Source organism: Adiantum capillus-veneris, chromosome 13, assembly GCF_014529385.1.
Source record: "Adiantum capillus-veneris isolate H3 chromosome 13, ASM1452938v2, whole genome shotgun sequence".
Classification (NCBI taxonomy): domain Eukaryota; kingdom Viridiplantae; phylum Streptophyta; class Polypodiopsida; order Polypodiales; family Pteridaceae; genus Adiantum; species Adiantum capillus-veneris.
Window position 1 is genome coordinate 50,923,653 of NC_140943.1, and position 15,798 is coordinate 50,939,450.

At 39.6% G+C, this 15,798-nt stretch overlaps 1 non-coding gene across 1 annotated transcript; it reads right to left on the minus strand.

Moving 5' to 3' along the window:
• Positions 1–6,359: 6,359 nt before the first annotated feature.
• LOC147443975 (U6 spliceosomal RNA) lies at positions 6,360–6,466 on the minus strand. The gene has a single exon (XR_015190149.1). It is a non-coding gene; the product is annotated as a U6 spliceosomal RNA (small nuclear RNA).
• Positions 6,467–15,798: the final 9,332 nt, after the last annotated feature.

Consider the following 15,798-nt stretch of genomic DNA (forward strand, 5'->3'; position numbering starts at 1 on the left):
TAGTTGGAGAAATGATATGAGTACATAAGTTCCCATTTTGCATTGCGATAGTCAAAGCGCTATCTAGCTAGCCCAAAGCATAGTGTTTCATGCAAAGACAAAGCACATTGATGTATCACTTTATTCATGAAATGCTAGAGGATAAGTGCACCAATCTTGCCACAATTCACATATACGACAACACACTTGTCATTTTACAAGAGGGATCTAGCCTCTACATATAAGTCTTTTCCTAGCTTGCATAAAGGCACACTAGCCTTTAAGTGAGAGGTTGTTGTGTAAAAAGGCCAAGTGCCCGTTAAGATAGGGCTTTCCACCCACTAACCATTAACTTACTAATAACCAGTTTATGATTCATTATCTTATCTAGAAGCAATAACAGAGTAGCTATTTGCTGCTACTCCACCATCTCTAGAGTGCTATTCTTTCCTCTCATTGTCTTGTCTTGCATCTACCATGCTTTGATAGCATTAGACATAAAAAGCAAGGAATATTTTTTTATCACAAACCCCTTAGTGACCTGAAAATTGGCAAGGAAGAGAGGTTTGCCTAAACAAGCTTTTTGACTCTCCTTGTACCTTACAGCTTATTGACCCTAAAGGCTGCCTTATATATTAAATATTTTGACGATGAGAATGATATCAAGATTTTGGATATCCAAAAGACCGGGACTTTCTTTTTTAAATATGTTTTCTACACTAACCCAAAGTAGGCACCTCGGTCAATCATGGCAACTAGGGTGGAAGAGGTTGAAGGAAAGGTTCACGTTGAAAGAAATTTCATATAAATTGACCCCATCATGCAAATATTTGGCCAAAGGGTAGCCCCTTAATTACCCCTGATCTTGGGAAACTTGTCATGCTACAATTAAAGCGATGTCCATTTTGGTAGAGCTTTTTATGTAGAGAACTAAACCTGAGGATGGTGATACTAAAAGAAAAGAGGGCTTGAAGAAAAGAACTCAAGTGAGCGCACTCCAAATTCTATAACACAGTGAAATCTCTTGTTGAAATAGCTCAAGAGGATGATCGAACCATTTCTTATTTCAATCTTGCCGCCGAGTCTTGTCCACTGTATGTGGAACTTGGATATCTCTTAGTAAACTTGAATCTTATGATCAAGCTAAGAAAGCTAGAAACATGGCTCAAGGAATGCTTCCTTTTGCGCTTGCTATCTAGATTAGGAGCCATGCTCGGAAGCAGAATGAGCACTTTGAAAAGGTTCCAAAGATGTAGGGATGGAAATTGTTGCCTTCTGGAGGAGGGTGTTGCCATAAATCATGAAAGAATCAGAGGCAACATTGGTTATTATACTTACACAATATGCAAGTGTGGTTCCATTTCTTAGCCATATGCATGATGAGCTTGGTTTTGGTTTTGAAAAACATGGTGTCCTAAAAAACACCATTCAAGAGATGCCATCTTTTTTATTTACTCTTTTCTCTGCCAAACATGGAGCAAAAGATTCTTAGGCATAAATTAATAGAGGCATCAACATTGGGCCCATGGATAATAAGATTTCAATAGACAAGTGCTATAAATCAGTATTGTTCTTTATGCTTCTCTTTTGGGATAGAGCAATTTTAAAGGCTAATAGGTGCTTGGGAGCTCCTTTACCTTTGTGCGGTCTCTTTAAGCAATAATTTGCAAAGCATATCTCTCTTTGCAGTCTATTAGAAGCATGGTTTGCATGAGTAAGCTCCTTATCTCAAGAACATTGTCCATATTAGCTCATGCTACATAGGTATGTCAATGACTTTTTTAAAGAAAAACCATGCATATGAATAATTGGTCAAATGCCTTTGCAAACGGATCTCGATCATGCTAATCATAGTGATTGGTGATCCATAAAAGAGTACACCATACAATTATGATTGGATGCAATGAATTTAAAGTGTGCAACATGTCATTTATGCTTTGAACTTATGCACAAATGTGCCGCCGATCCTTTCTTTTAGATGGCCATATGTATGCATCACAAAAGTGGGTGCTAATCATTACGTTGATTTCTCATGTTTCACATAGTTAGGTTGTACACCTATTACACAATCCTCAAGGCATTCTGAGGCTTTCACAAAAAGAATAAATAGCAAAGGTATCATAGATATGACAACTCGGTCTATCTAAAAAATTTGAACTACTAATACTAACTTCTAATTGAAATCAATCAAATTAGAGAGAAAACTCATGTAAGTATGGAGCATGATTCACCCCTTGTAATTTTTTAGTCTCAAAATTGCACATTTTATAAGGCCCCCATTATGAGGAGAAGCCATTGTGCTTGAGAAATGGCAAGTGGCAGAATTCCACGTGGACTTGGCTACGGCTGCACATGGACACATGTGCAAATTTCAGGAAGACTTGTCTACCTAAGGACGGCCATACATGGGCATATTGGAGAGTTCAAGATGAACCTGTCCACACACACGGTTGTCTCTCATGAGAGAGGGCAGCCCTTTTGGCCTATAAAAGGAGGCCTCTTCTACACACAAAATCGATTGTGGTGGTGCATTGTGAAGATGTGTGAGTTGGTGAAGTGTGAAGTGGTGGTGCGAGTGAAGCAAGGTGGAAGTTCCATAAAGGGTGGTTAACCCTTTGTAACCTACTTCTAGTTTGAAATGCAAAATCCATTAAGTGGTCGCTTTCCCGTGGACGTAGCCCACATTAAGTGAACCACGTATATCGTGTTCTCTCTCTCTCTCTCTCTCTCTCTCTCTCTCTTTTATTATCTCTCTTGTGTGTAAAAATTATCTCTCTCCATTAAGTAGACCACTTTACTCTCTACTTAGCTACGCCTCTATTTCCTAACAACTCATTCGAAGCTTGATCAACTTGCATCTATTGCTAGCAAGATAGTGTAAGTGTAATAATTCATTTTATTCAATGCTTGAGGCATGTGCCTGGAAAAGAAAATTGGTCACATGCGATAGATCGAAGAGGCTAGACAGTCTCAAGTGGATAACTCAAGCAAGTACAAAGATGTAATACTCGCACACAATGGCATAGTGACACCTTGATCCTTAAAATATATTTTTGCAATTAATGTGAATATATTTTTTGCCTTTTTTAAATTGTGAGAGCACATCTTGCATAGGTACTCTACACATCAAGCACTCGTTTTCCTATTTGGGTTCAAGAAGACTATTTGGCTACAATGTTTACAACCTGTGGCAACAATGTGGTTGATGTTATTGAGTGTCCTATGTAAGTAGTCACTACAGACTAGATTGTATGTTGCCTTGCTTGTTGCTTTTGGACTTTGTGACTTTGCTAGTCAAGAGTTTTCTATAAGAGCGCTACATTACAATCTATGTATGTAGATCAATACTATTGGTTAGCGATGACCAATCATGTCATGCCACGTGGTGTGTAACAATATGCAAGTTGACACCAGCTCTCATCAGTAGTAGGTGTGAAAAATCGCTTAAAATGATGATGTGAAGGAACCATGGAAAAGCATATTCATATTGGTGCTATGGCATGACATTACATGCCTTTTATCATGCCTTAATATGATCATGTATATGATCATATTAAGGCATGATAAAATTTTACCACATCCATCTACTTGGTTGGTTTGTTGATGAACGCACAAGTGCTTTTGAAACCTGGGATATCTTAGAGAAAAAATTTGGGGCATGGGGGGCAAAGAAGAGTAGAGTTAGACTTAAGAGGCAATTCTATAGGCTCATCGTAGAGAGTGGAGAAGATATTGCAAGCCTAGCTAGCAAACTCATTAGTCTAGTAACTCAACTTACTTATATAAATTGTGAAGTCAAGGATAACGATAAAGTTGTAGTAATGTTAGGAGCACTACCACCTCAGTATTACAACATAGTCACCATCTTGGAAGAAAAGGAACCACCACCAAATCTTCAAGCCACATTCAATTTTCTAAAACAAGAAGGGAAGAAGCATAAGAACCAAGCACAAGAAGGAGTGTACCTAGCCTCAACATAAAAGACTTGTGGCAAGCTAGGTACCAAGCTAAGGAGTGTTACAGGAACAATAAGTGCACCCATTGTGACAAAACAAGGCATCCTCCAATATGTTACTACCTTAAGGATCAACCAAAGAAGAAGAAGGTCTCACAAAAAAAAATCAACCAAGAAGGAGATCAATGTTGCACATGAAGAAGACAAAGAAGAGAAAGGATCTACCCATGATTCCTACATCCTTTTAGAGAGCACACATGATTATCATCCTCTTTTTTATTCTATTTTATCAATTATGATATAGCCCTCGTGATTTCTTGATCTCAAGTTTTAGCACTGAAGAGGGTACATGATTATGAGTCACATTTGCACCCATGATTATTTTAAGATCTATGGCTATGAATGTGAGCCTTGATAGGCACCCACTGTATAAGATGAGCCATTGCACACACGTTACTTTCAGATAGTTTAAACCCCAAGGGAAGGTTTGTTGTGTATGGGCCTTAGCCTACGAAGAACCTCTTACTACATGCACATTGGCATTACATGAGATGACATTATATAACATGAAATGAAACTCACACTTGAGTTCATGCACTTTGCATATAACTCCAAGAGCATCTCCTCCTATTACATTCCACTTGAACCCAAAGGGTCAAGCGGTCTTGAAAGGCTTCTTTACCTTGAGTATTTGATCAAGTGAAAGCATTGACCTGAGTCAAGTGCTACTTGGGAAGCACTAAGATTGAAGAATCATTTTGCCAGTTTCATAGCTGAAGTAAAGACATCAATTAAAAATAAGGGGGGAATTGTTACGTCCCCAGACATCACATGTGCTCAGCTATGCCTGGCCAAGTGTGAACATGGCCCTCTGGTTATTTAGGGAATTAAGAGATCCTATAAATAGGACCCTAGGCTCATTAGTTATCCATCTTATGCGATCACCACACATGAACTATAGTCACTTGGCATCTCTTCCCACACACTTGTAATGGTGTGGTTTGATGGTATGGGACATTGAGCCTTGTGGTAGAGGATAGCCCAATTGATGTAGACTCCTAGGCTCAAGAATGAGCACATATTGGTTCTGTGGCTAGGAGGTGAGTTTGATGTCTGCTCTCTATGCTTGTTTATCGTGAGTATGGACTGTGTCATGTCATGTGTGCAAACAACCAATCTTATCTGTGAAATTTATGGAAGAGGAGAATACTTGAAGATAAATGGATCAACATCTCAAATCTTGCAGATATCTTTTGTGGAAACCTCTCCATCATATATCTTGCAAACAACCCCATTCTACATGCTAGAACCAAGCATATCGATGTTCACTACTATTTTACTCACGAGAAGGTTCTTGAAGGTGAAGTCAGTGGCCACACTTATTCATTACTCCACAAATAAACAAGCTATCGATATTTTGCAAATCCCCTCAACACTAAGGAGTTTTCTATGTTGAAAATAGAAATGATATTTTAAGGGAGGTTTCAACTAAAAGCCAATGCTAAAAAGAACATTGTTTGGAGATTGATCTAAAATATTGGGAGATTTTTTGAAGTAGATTAGTTAAGATACACATAGGAGAGATATTAGGGGCTAGAAGCAAAGAATCAAAGAATCAAAGAATCAAAGGAAAATGGCACATGGAGAGGGAAAAAAAATTACTTTTGTATTTTTCTTGTGTGAAAATTTCTCTCATGGTGAAGCATATCTTGTAATCAAGAACCATGCCAAAAGGCATCATGTCATCTCTCTTAATTCATGAAAAGGTTTGTTGATGGCCCCTGTGCTTGCATATCCTTACCAATTTCATAGCATCCAATGTAAAACAACCCTTGTTCGAGGTTTGTAGTGGAAGTGGTGAGGGCGGGATATACACGGGACTCGTCGTTGATCCTTCAAGCAAGAAATGAAAATTTGTGCTTCTAAAAAATTGTAAGTGTATACTATCTAGCTTGCCCCGAGATACCTAGATTTGTAGACTTTTAACATTCTTTAAATCCAACCTTAATTTCTCTTGTGTGCATGATTACAAGCTATCTACATTATGTGCCTCCATCAACCTAATCTATCGTTTTTCATTCAAGTGTTCCAATCATGATGCAACCTTTCCATTAACATTGCTGGAAGTCCGTCATCCTCATCTACCTAGGGTGACATGGACAATGGTGATGAGTGGTCTTGTTGCCATGGAATCACATGGTAGAAACTAGAAAGAGACAATTCACATTGGGGATGTGAGAAACCTCTAGAAGAAGTAAGTGAAAATTTGAAAGACAATACAAATCCTGCATGAAAGCTAGTGCTAGCATTGTATTGTGGGAGAGCCACGGGCTACAACAACAAAGGCTCTCTCTCTCTCTCTCTCTCTCTCTCTCTCTCTCTCTCTCTCTCTCTCTCTCTCTCTCTCTCTCTCTCTCTCTCTCTCTCTCTATTTGAACATTTCTCGGTTTGTCTTTGTCATCCTTATGTAGGGCCCTGCTAATCTTCTCTATATAGTTCCAATTTATAGATTTTTAAAAGGGGACCTCTCTCTCTCTATTATATATATATATAGGTGTGTGTGTGTGTGTGTGTGTGTGTGTGTACTATTTGATAGAAAATCCTTGATTACAATTACCTTACTACAAGGATTGTGATGACCAATTGCAATATACTAAAGGATACAAGATTATAAGACCTAGAGAACAAATAAAAAACCCTAAACCACAGATGCATGCATGAATGCACATCTATCCTACCACTTTCTCTCTTTTTTGTGAAAAAATGTGCTAAGGGAAAATATGACAGTTAGTGCACAAATGGGCCGCTAGAGTCTCCAAAACATGTTAGCAACACACTATTTAAAGAAAAAGAAAGCCCACAATGCAACCAATCAAACGAGATGGAACCACTAAATAAACATAATGAAACTTATACATGAAAGTGCGGAAAGTGATACTAAGCATGATGGAGAACAGGAGTGATACAAAGAGGGAGGAAAAAGTCCCTTATATAGCTATGTGTAGAGGCTTGTGAAATCATCAATTGTGTCAAGTAGAAGCATGCTTAGCCTAGTAGAGATTCCCACTAGAAGTGGAGAAGGCCTATGCCAACAATTCTCTCCCTCATCTCATAGGTGAAACTAATCTATGGGATGACACTGGAGGAGATATCATATAGGTGACCCAACATGGCTCAAAGAGGACTAGTATACATGGCTTAGAAGTTGAATAACTTCTAGCATGGCATGGGGGTATGTATCCCATGGCTCAGAGGTTGAGTACACATGACCTCAATAAAAAAACACCATAACATTTCTCCCCTCAACCAAAAGAACAAGAAATATTGCCCTCAAGGCAAACTATGTTGAGGACCAAAGAGGAAAATGGCTTATATCTCTTGTTTTCAAATGGAAAGATTGTAGAACACAAAAAAGTAGAAGAGATAACAACTACAGCCTTGGATCATATATGTGATATGTCATTATCAACTCATTATTGCATCATATGAACAAACTAAATCCATGCTTGATAAAGACCTTTGGTTCCATTGTGCCTCATATGATTCATAATGTCCCATCTTGAAAACAAAATGCCGATTAGGCTCTTGGAAAAGTGCTTTGAAGTGGTTTTTAAATTGCTTGAAAGGAAAATTTAAGTATTGTTGAACTAATATCCAAAACCCCATATGACATAAAAAAGTTTATTTAGCTTGGATATAATGATACAGACATGTGTGAGTGTATTGCCCAGCCAACACCAGTCAAATACACTCTACCCTTTCTTCTTGTTGTCTCTCTCTGTGTAGGTGCTTGTACTTTTCTCTTCAAGAATCCTTTTATAGATGTTTCTCCTTAGGCTGAGAGAAACTCAACGTGTTTCCTTCTAATTAGCCCTGAAAGTAGGTGGGCTGATTGTAGTCTAGAATCTGTGTGAACATTTTTGGCATGCAACTAGGTGATGATAATTTCTGATGCTTGTTCATCTTAAGCTTGAAGTTGTTCATTGATTCTAGAAGATGAGGCTCTAGTCAATGTGGGGTCAATTTTGGGTTGTTTGTTTAGGCATAGCTTAATGACACTCCACAAGGTTTTCAAGAGGAAGCCACACATTTTAATTTTCCATGTGTGAAATCCTTGTGCATTAAACTTCTCAAAATATTTCTCTCCCATAGTGATATAGAGGGGTCCTAATCAAGGAGACTCTCCTTGATTAAGACTCATAGTGCTATAGAGGGGTCTTAATCAAGGAGAGTCTCCTTTGATCAATTTTTGGAATATTCACAAAAGCACGAGAATAGCATCATCTCCAAATTTAAAAGAAATATTAAGAAATATATTTTGATTGTTCTTTGTGGATAGCACCCAAAGGGGTTTTGAGAGAGAGAGCGAGAGGGAGAGAGGGAGAGGGGGGGGGGGGAATAGATTTTTAGAAATTACCCTTTGAATTAAGCTCCTGGACATTTTCAAAGAGCTCCATCTGTCTAGGTAACCTAGCTACTATATTGATCTTTTCATACCCGGCTAGGCTGTTTGCGTTTTTTCCCATGCCCACTAATGTGCTCTTAACACTCTGCCAACGTTTTTCATGAACCCGGTGGTTCACATGGTAATGGATGGTGCTTAAGATCCCTTTTTCCTTTCTTTTTATTGCTTAGTTTATGGTGCTCTTTACCACAATCTTGTTGGCTCAAAAAAGATCTTTGTTTGAAGCCGGAAAAGCGCTTTGTAAGCTTTGAACTTTCTACCCATTGTGTGGGAACCTACCCTTGCATAGATATGACTCTATTCTACCCTGTGAGAAAACTATCTTTGATAGGGAGATGAAAATAAGCTCCTTGCAAGATACCTTCCCTAGCAAGGCTTTGTGGGCTTGTCACATGACAAGGATGGCTCATTGGAACATCTGGCAGTGGACCTGACTGCGTTATGAAGTTGAATGCCAAGTTGGCATCCGAACGTTGGCCTTATTCAAAAAAGTTGTGGCATATGAAAGCTCCCAACGGACTTGACTTTACAGTTAGCTACACTTGATCGTGGGACTCACTTCCACCCACAATTCTCAAGCCTCTATCTGAATCCACGAACCAATACTAATAATAGACAACATATGCTATCCAAGTGGCCACAAGCCACTCCTTGTTGGGGAGAGGCCTAATGCAAAATTGATCCAATTGAAAGGACATGAGACCAATCCTTTTTTCTTCACCCCACCATCCATATCCCTTTAATAGACATCCTACACTTTGTTCTCCACCCCTCCAACAATATCCCTTTAATAGACATCCTAGCTTACCTTTAGGGAACCTTTGAATTGCTCAAGCCTAGGGCTATGCCCCCTTGGTCCTATCCTTGTCCTGACATTACTCCCCCTTAGAGAAGAGTTTTAGTCCTCAAAATGTGGAAAATGAAAGTAGGAAACTGCTTCTTGAGCACACTAATGTTTTCCCAAGTGGTACTCTCCTCAATTCTATCTTTCCACTTGATGAGGACTTGCTGACAAATATGATTATGTGTTTGTAACTTATGGTAATCTAGAATCCTTTCTGGATCATGAGGTTGAGAGGGTGGCTCAATTATGAAACCAAAATGTCAACCATTTTCATAGACGGCTAACATGAAAGATAGGATGAACTTTAGTATGTGCTAGTAGGCCAATATTATAAGCACATTCACCAATCTTCTTAAGAATCTAAAACGGACCACAATACCTAGGTGAAACTTTTGGTGTGGGCCCAATTTTTAAACTTTCTGAATGCTCTCAAATCTTGGAAAAGATCCATTCCCCCTCTGTGAAGGAGACTTGGTAGCGTTTCTCATTTGCAAAGTTCTTAGGACAATTTTGAGCTTGTTTAACATTCCTCTTAGGAATCTTCAACATATCAAAATGTTCCTTTATAATTAGCTAATCTAACGGCCACTGGAAGTAAGGTTGATAACTATACATTAGCATAAATGGGATAAACCCAGTGGAAACATGCTTTGCTCTATTGTAAGAAAATTCCAAAATCAGCAAATGGTCTTTCCAACCTGTCTGCTTTTTACTAACACAAGTTTGTACATACCTTTAATACCTGACTTACTTGCTCAATATGTCCATCCTTCTAAGGATGATCAGTTTGCACTCAAGTTAAGAGTAGTCCAGAATTTACAAAATATTGCTCTCTAGAAATGGCCACCATCAAATTTTCAGTCTCTATCACTAACAATAGTACGTCTACTACTACCCAAATAGAGTTATGGCCACAAGTTGCCATATGTAAACTAACACAATGAGATCCATAGAGATGATTTCCCATTTTTTGTTTGGGATCTCTAATGGCCATAAAAGCTCACCTATCTTGAGACACTCATCTTTTGTCACTTGACATGTACAATTTATCATGTACTCATGTACGTCCTTGTGAAAGACACTCAAGAAGAATATTGCTAGTGTTGTCGTTCCTGGGTACACATATGCTCCCCTTATGGATCAGAGACCCATCCTCAATAGAGAAATGCTTCCATCATTGTAATCTTGCTTGTGACTTTGTGTAGAGTTTACTAGTACACTCACATTAGAGTGAGAAGGATCCCTCATTTTACATGACTCGCACTTCCCTTGAAGAGAGGCCAAGAATTCACTTGTAATTTTCATCAGAGAAAGATCATGAACCTCTAACATGCAGCTTAAAGCACTGGCTACGATGTTGTATCGACCTTTACGATACAACAATCATATTCTTGAAGGATCTCTTCCCATCTAATGTTGTGACCCTTGAAATCAGTTTGATTGGTAAACTACTTAATACCCTCATGCTTAAATACACTTTCAAACTCTATGTAAGAGCGCAAATTATATGCCATGGACACTTGCTCAGCTTCAGTGACATTTGCCCAAGAAACAGATGTTGAATGAAAAGCAACAATGGATTGGGAGTTGGGAGTTCTCCACTCGGTAAATGTAACTCAACTCACTCCCAAAAAAATCAATGCTCAGTGGCATGAGCAATCACTGCCGTACCCCTTGATCAAAGTGGAGCTATTACAAGTTAACGAAAGACTATACAAAGATATGCATGCAGAAGGCTCAGAGGATATCCACCTCAAGTGGAGAAGGAGCTCATTGAACATAAATTCGAGATAATTCTGTTCACAAGAGCACCCGCAACCCTCTAGAAAGACCCCACATTCTGTCTTGTACCAAGGGTAAGGACATGGCAGGCATATGAAGCAGTAAAAAAGAAGAGGCCAACATGGCTCAACTACCCAGGACTACCAGCTCCAGAGTAGGGTCTAGCAACAGAAGAATACATGATGAAAACCCTAACAGATGCCATGACCTTCTTCAAGAGCCTCCTTGACCTTCATGTGCCATGCTGTATATGATTTGCAGAATGTTTCTCACCTGCATTCAAGCTTTTCACGAGCCTGAGCAAACTGGAGCACCATGGGTGTCTTTCCTCGGAGGCAATAAAGGTCTCTGTTATGATTTAAGTGGACAGCCTTCATAAGAAGTCCTTTACGGCTTCTACGCCCGATGCATGTTTTTACCCTCAAGCAATATGTTGGTGTTTGAGGAAGCATTCTATACAGGTTTCTTCACTTGGCAAACGAAGATATTTGGGCTAGTCATAAGTAACCTTACATCCAGATTCGTTGGCTATTCAGCCATTGAACTTAAAAACAGAGTCACCATGCAATTCTTGCAAGTTCTAGACAAAGAAAGAAGAATTAGATATGAAAAAGCCCTACATACGCTTAAAGACCGCCTCGCCAGCCAGCAATCCGAAGACTACTTCAGTCCATGAAGCTGTGTGAATGGACGACACAGTCGAGGAGGGGGGGAATGTTAGCAGCAAGCTAACTCAGATAACATTTTTTGGAGCTTTTATTGTAAAAACACTTATTATTTTGATGAGTTGGGAATGTTGTAACTCCTATACAGTGTAATTGATGATCCGGGGCTACAAGCTTCTAGATTGTATCAACCTGTCTTTAGTTAGAGCTCCCAAATTATTAGTTTTGACCACAAAAACCTTGGCTAAGGTATAAAAGCCAATTTTTGTAAGTATTTTATAAGTTTTGGATAAAAGAAACACAGTGTGAGCTAACGACGCTCACTTCTCTCCTTCTCGCGCTTACTACTCCCTTCCCGGTTGTCATATTGTAGTGCAGTCTGTTACGTTGCAACCACAGATAAGAGCTCTATGCATTGATGTAAGCATTTCATTGTAATCCGTAGCTTTTAACGTCGCCGACCCGGGGCTTAATTTCATCATAAGTAGGAATTTAAGCTTCAAAATCATAAAATAAGTATAGGCGGGGTATTGGGACATCATTGCTAAGAATTTAAATGCATTCTGGGTCGAAAATGACTAGGTCAAAAACTGACTGCTGTTAATAATCGTGATTTTTGCATTTGACCTAAAGTAAGATTTGAGACCACAAGCATGTGTGCTTATGTCTTATAAACATGTCCTAAAAGTTTCGTGACGTTTGGATGTCGTTTGATGCTGTAACGGCTATGATTTGCTTGCCGATGAGCGACTAGCTTTTGGTGATTTTTGTCATTTGAGTGTAGCTTGAGTTAGATGTGGGTTGTCTGTTGTCTTCCAAGAGATTGACAACCTCTTGTAGCCTCTATGCAGTAGTCGAGTCAACTTCGTCCCATGGATTGACAATTATATTCGTGGTTCTCGCTACGTCTGCAATAAGATAGGAGTGAGGTTAGACACCCGTCCCACATAGCCTTTGTGGCAACACCGAAGCCCCAAAGACATGGAAAACTCTATGAGTTTCCATCATGAAGCAATTCCTAAAGGAAAAAGTGCTTACCAAATGGTGCAGCTTGAAGCTTCTCTCTCATGAGTCTATTCACAAGTATGTAAAAAGTTTTGGGATTTACATCTCAAGGCTACTGTCTTTCAAAAGATAGACTTTGTCGAGCAAAAGCAACAGTTTTGTGCGGGATTACGTAAAGAGATGGCTGAGTATGTCAACTCTCAACGACCTGGTTCTATCATCGAAGTAATCCATCACACCATGGTTGCTTCACGCATCAATTTCCAACAAGGGGCTAGATGGAATGTCAAGCCCATGGAAAACAAAGATAAAAATTATGCAAAGGGAAAAACCAATGCTCAAAATTCTTCCCAAGGCACTTCCAACAACAACAACAATTGGTCCAAAGAGAAAGGAGTTTACAAAGATAAAAACAAACTCTCTTTTAAAGAGCTTGAAGCTTTTCTCAAGGACCATAAGTGTTTCAAGTGTGGGGAGCAAGGACATGGTTATCGTTCTTGCCCCAAGAAGAATGCTCGCAATGAGACTCCTAGGGCTTCCACCATCGAAGCTCCAAAAGAGGACATTCATTGCAAAGAATCATCACTTTCCTATGCTTGGGAAAAGGTAAGAGAGCATGATGCCTTCATCTTGTTTGACCCTGGTTCTACTCACAACTTCACTGATCAACGGAGTTGGCCACCAAGTTGGGCATTCAAGATTTTGAGATGGGAGATATTGTAACGGCTGACACAGCTTTCAAGGGACATCAAGCCTTCGTTACTCCCTTTGATTGGGAAATTGAGGCTCCATGTCCAAAGCTATGTTGACAAAGAAGACTTTTCCATCTCTCTTCTCTAACATGAGGATGCTATCCTAGGGGCGCCATGGTTTGATCTCATGGCTGCCAATATTAGTGAATTTGGGAATTTCTCAATTCCCACTTTCAAAAAGACCTTAAGATTAGACCATATGGTCAAATTTTAGCCAAATGTTTGAGAGCATGGCTCACAAGATCTTTTCAAGTACTACCTTGTGGAAGGATTTGGTCTTAAAAAACACTTTCAAATTTGTCCATATGGCCAAATCTTCAAAACAATGTTGATTCCCGGAATGGCTCTAAAGTGTCAAAATCTCTAATATGGTGTTTGAAGTTCCCTAAAAGGAGAATCTACTTCACCTACAAGGGAAAGAACATGTATATAGATACTAGTGAGCGTGGTCGCACTATTCCACTTGTAAATCCTCTTGCTTTTGATAAATCAATGAAGAGCTCAGTTTTTGCGTACATGATTTTTGTCAAAGAGTCTCTAAAAGATCCTAATGTTTCATTAAATGCAAATGGTAGGAATCAAGAAGAGTTAGACTTGTCTGAATTTCTAAAAGTATTTCAAGATGTGTTCATCGATGATATCCCTATGGACTTACCTCCAAAACGAGGGGATGATGACCATTGCATTGAGCTCCTTCCAGGAAGCTCACCGCCTAACCAACCTCCTTATCAAGTCTCTCAAGCTCAACAAGAGGAGATCATGAGGCAAGTATAGGAATTGGTAGACAAAGGGATGGTGAGGCCTAGCTCCTCTCCCTTTTGTTCTCCAGTCCTTTTAGTGCATGAGCTGTAACAAACTCGAGGGATATACATACTTTTGGGGGGCACTCCATCAATACTATGTCACCCCTAGCATGCACAAACCTACTGTCTCATAAACAACACGATCGAAAACTGCGAGAGTAAGTCCTTAGAAATTTCATGCGGGAGACTCTTTCAATCGACCACATCTCTCTGAACTAAGACCAATGGGATCCTTGGATTCCCAGATTTCTATGTCTATACATAAAGGTAGTGAAATCCTAGACACGATTTTCAGCACAAGGGTGCCGGATGTAAGACTCGAGGGAAGGGTGACTGACCGAACCTCTTCCAGAGCACCTATCAGTGGTTACGAGACAAGAGCTGTAATGGTAGAAGAACCTAGAATGATGAGAATGGTAGCACAAAAGCGAAGAATGCGATGTTCTCAAGTGGTTAAGTGTGTGCCAAAAAAGTAAAATGGATAAGGAGATCCATACACACATCTTTTTATTTTTAAGCAAGTCTTAAGAGCGGAACAAGGAGCGGATTTTCGCACACAGTATGAAGGCTTTGGTTTGACATTGGAAGGGATGATGTTGACTTGGTTCCAACCACTAAATAGTATAGATTTTTTGAACATCGATCAACTCTTACGAGTGTTTTTCAATGAATTCTCTAAGAGGGGAATCAAACACAACACAATTTCTCAAATATATGTTTTCAAACAAAAGGAAAATGAAAAGGTGAAAGAACCTTCAGTTCCCTTCAAGCAATACATCGAAAGATGTCCAGTGCAAGACGATCACTTATCGGTTCTCTTTAAAGAGGGCCTGAGAAACGAAACTCTCAAAAAAGGCTTACACTTAGAGGCATGCACAAAATTTGAACAAGTCACTAAGAAAGCATTGTACCTAGTTGACAATTACGAAACATACAGGGAAGTAACAAAAGACGTAGAGACAAACACTAGCAGTGCCTCTTCAACCTCCAGTGACTCAATTGAAAATGCAGTGCTCCTGCTTCAATCACACAAAATGTAGATCAGCTAGTTGAGGAAGTGCTCCTGCTTCAATCACACAAAATGTAGATCAGCTAGTTGAGGAAGTGGTCCGTAGGATGAATTGACCTACTGACAAAACCCCAACATGAGGCCGCATCAACCACCAACTGTCAATGCTCCAAGAGTGTTGAATTGGTGTGGCAATGGCAATGAGTAGAAATACACAAACCATGACACTAGTGAGTGCTTCTATAACCGGAATTACGTGAGGGAAAGTCCGTATGGACCACCGGCGGTACAACACTTGCCACCACCTCCACGGTATCAGATCGGACCCAACAATGTAGTACAAGGAGGAGACAAACCACAACCTCTGTTGGGACAACAACCACCTTTGCCTTATGATAATAGGGCCAGTAAGCGTTATGTGTAGCCGGTAGAGTCACTCATAACTCAGTCGATGATGCCACCAACTGTTTACCATGAGGAACCGGTCGAAAGCCATGTGAGGTGCACTGAGTGTAAGTTAAAAGGCTTACCTCAACAAA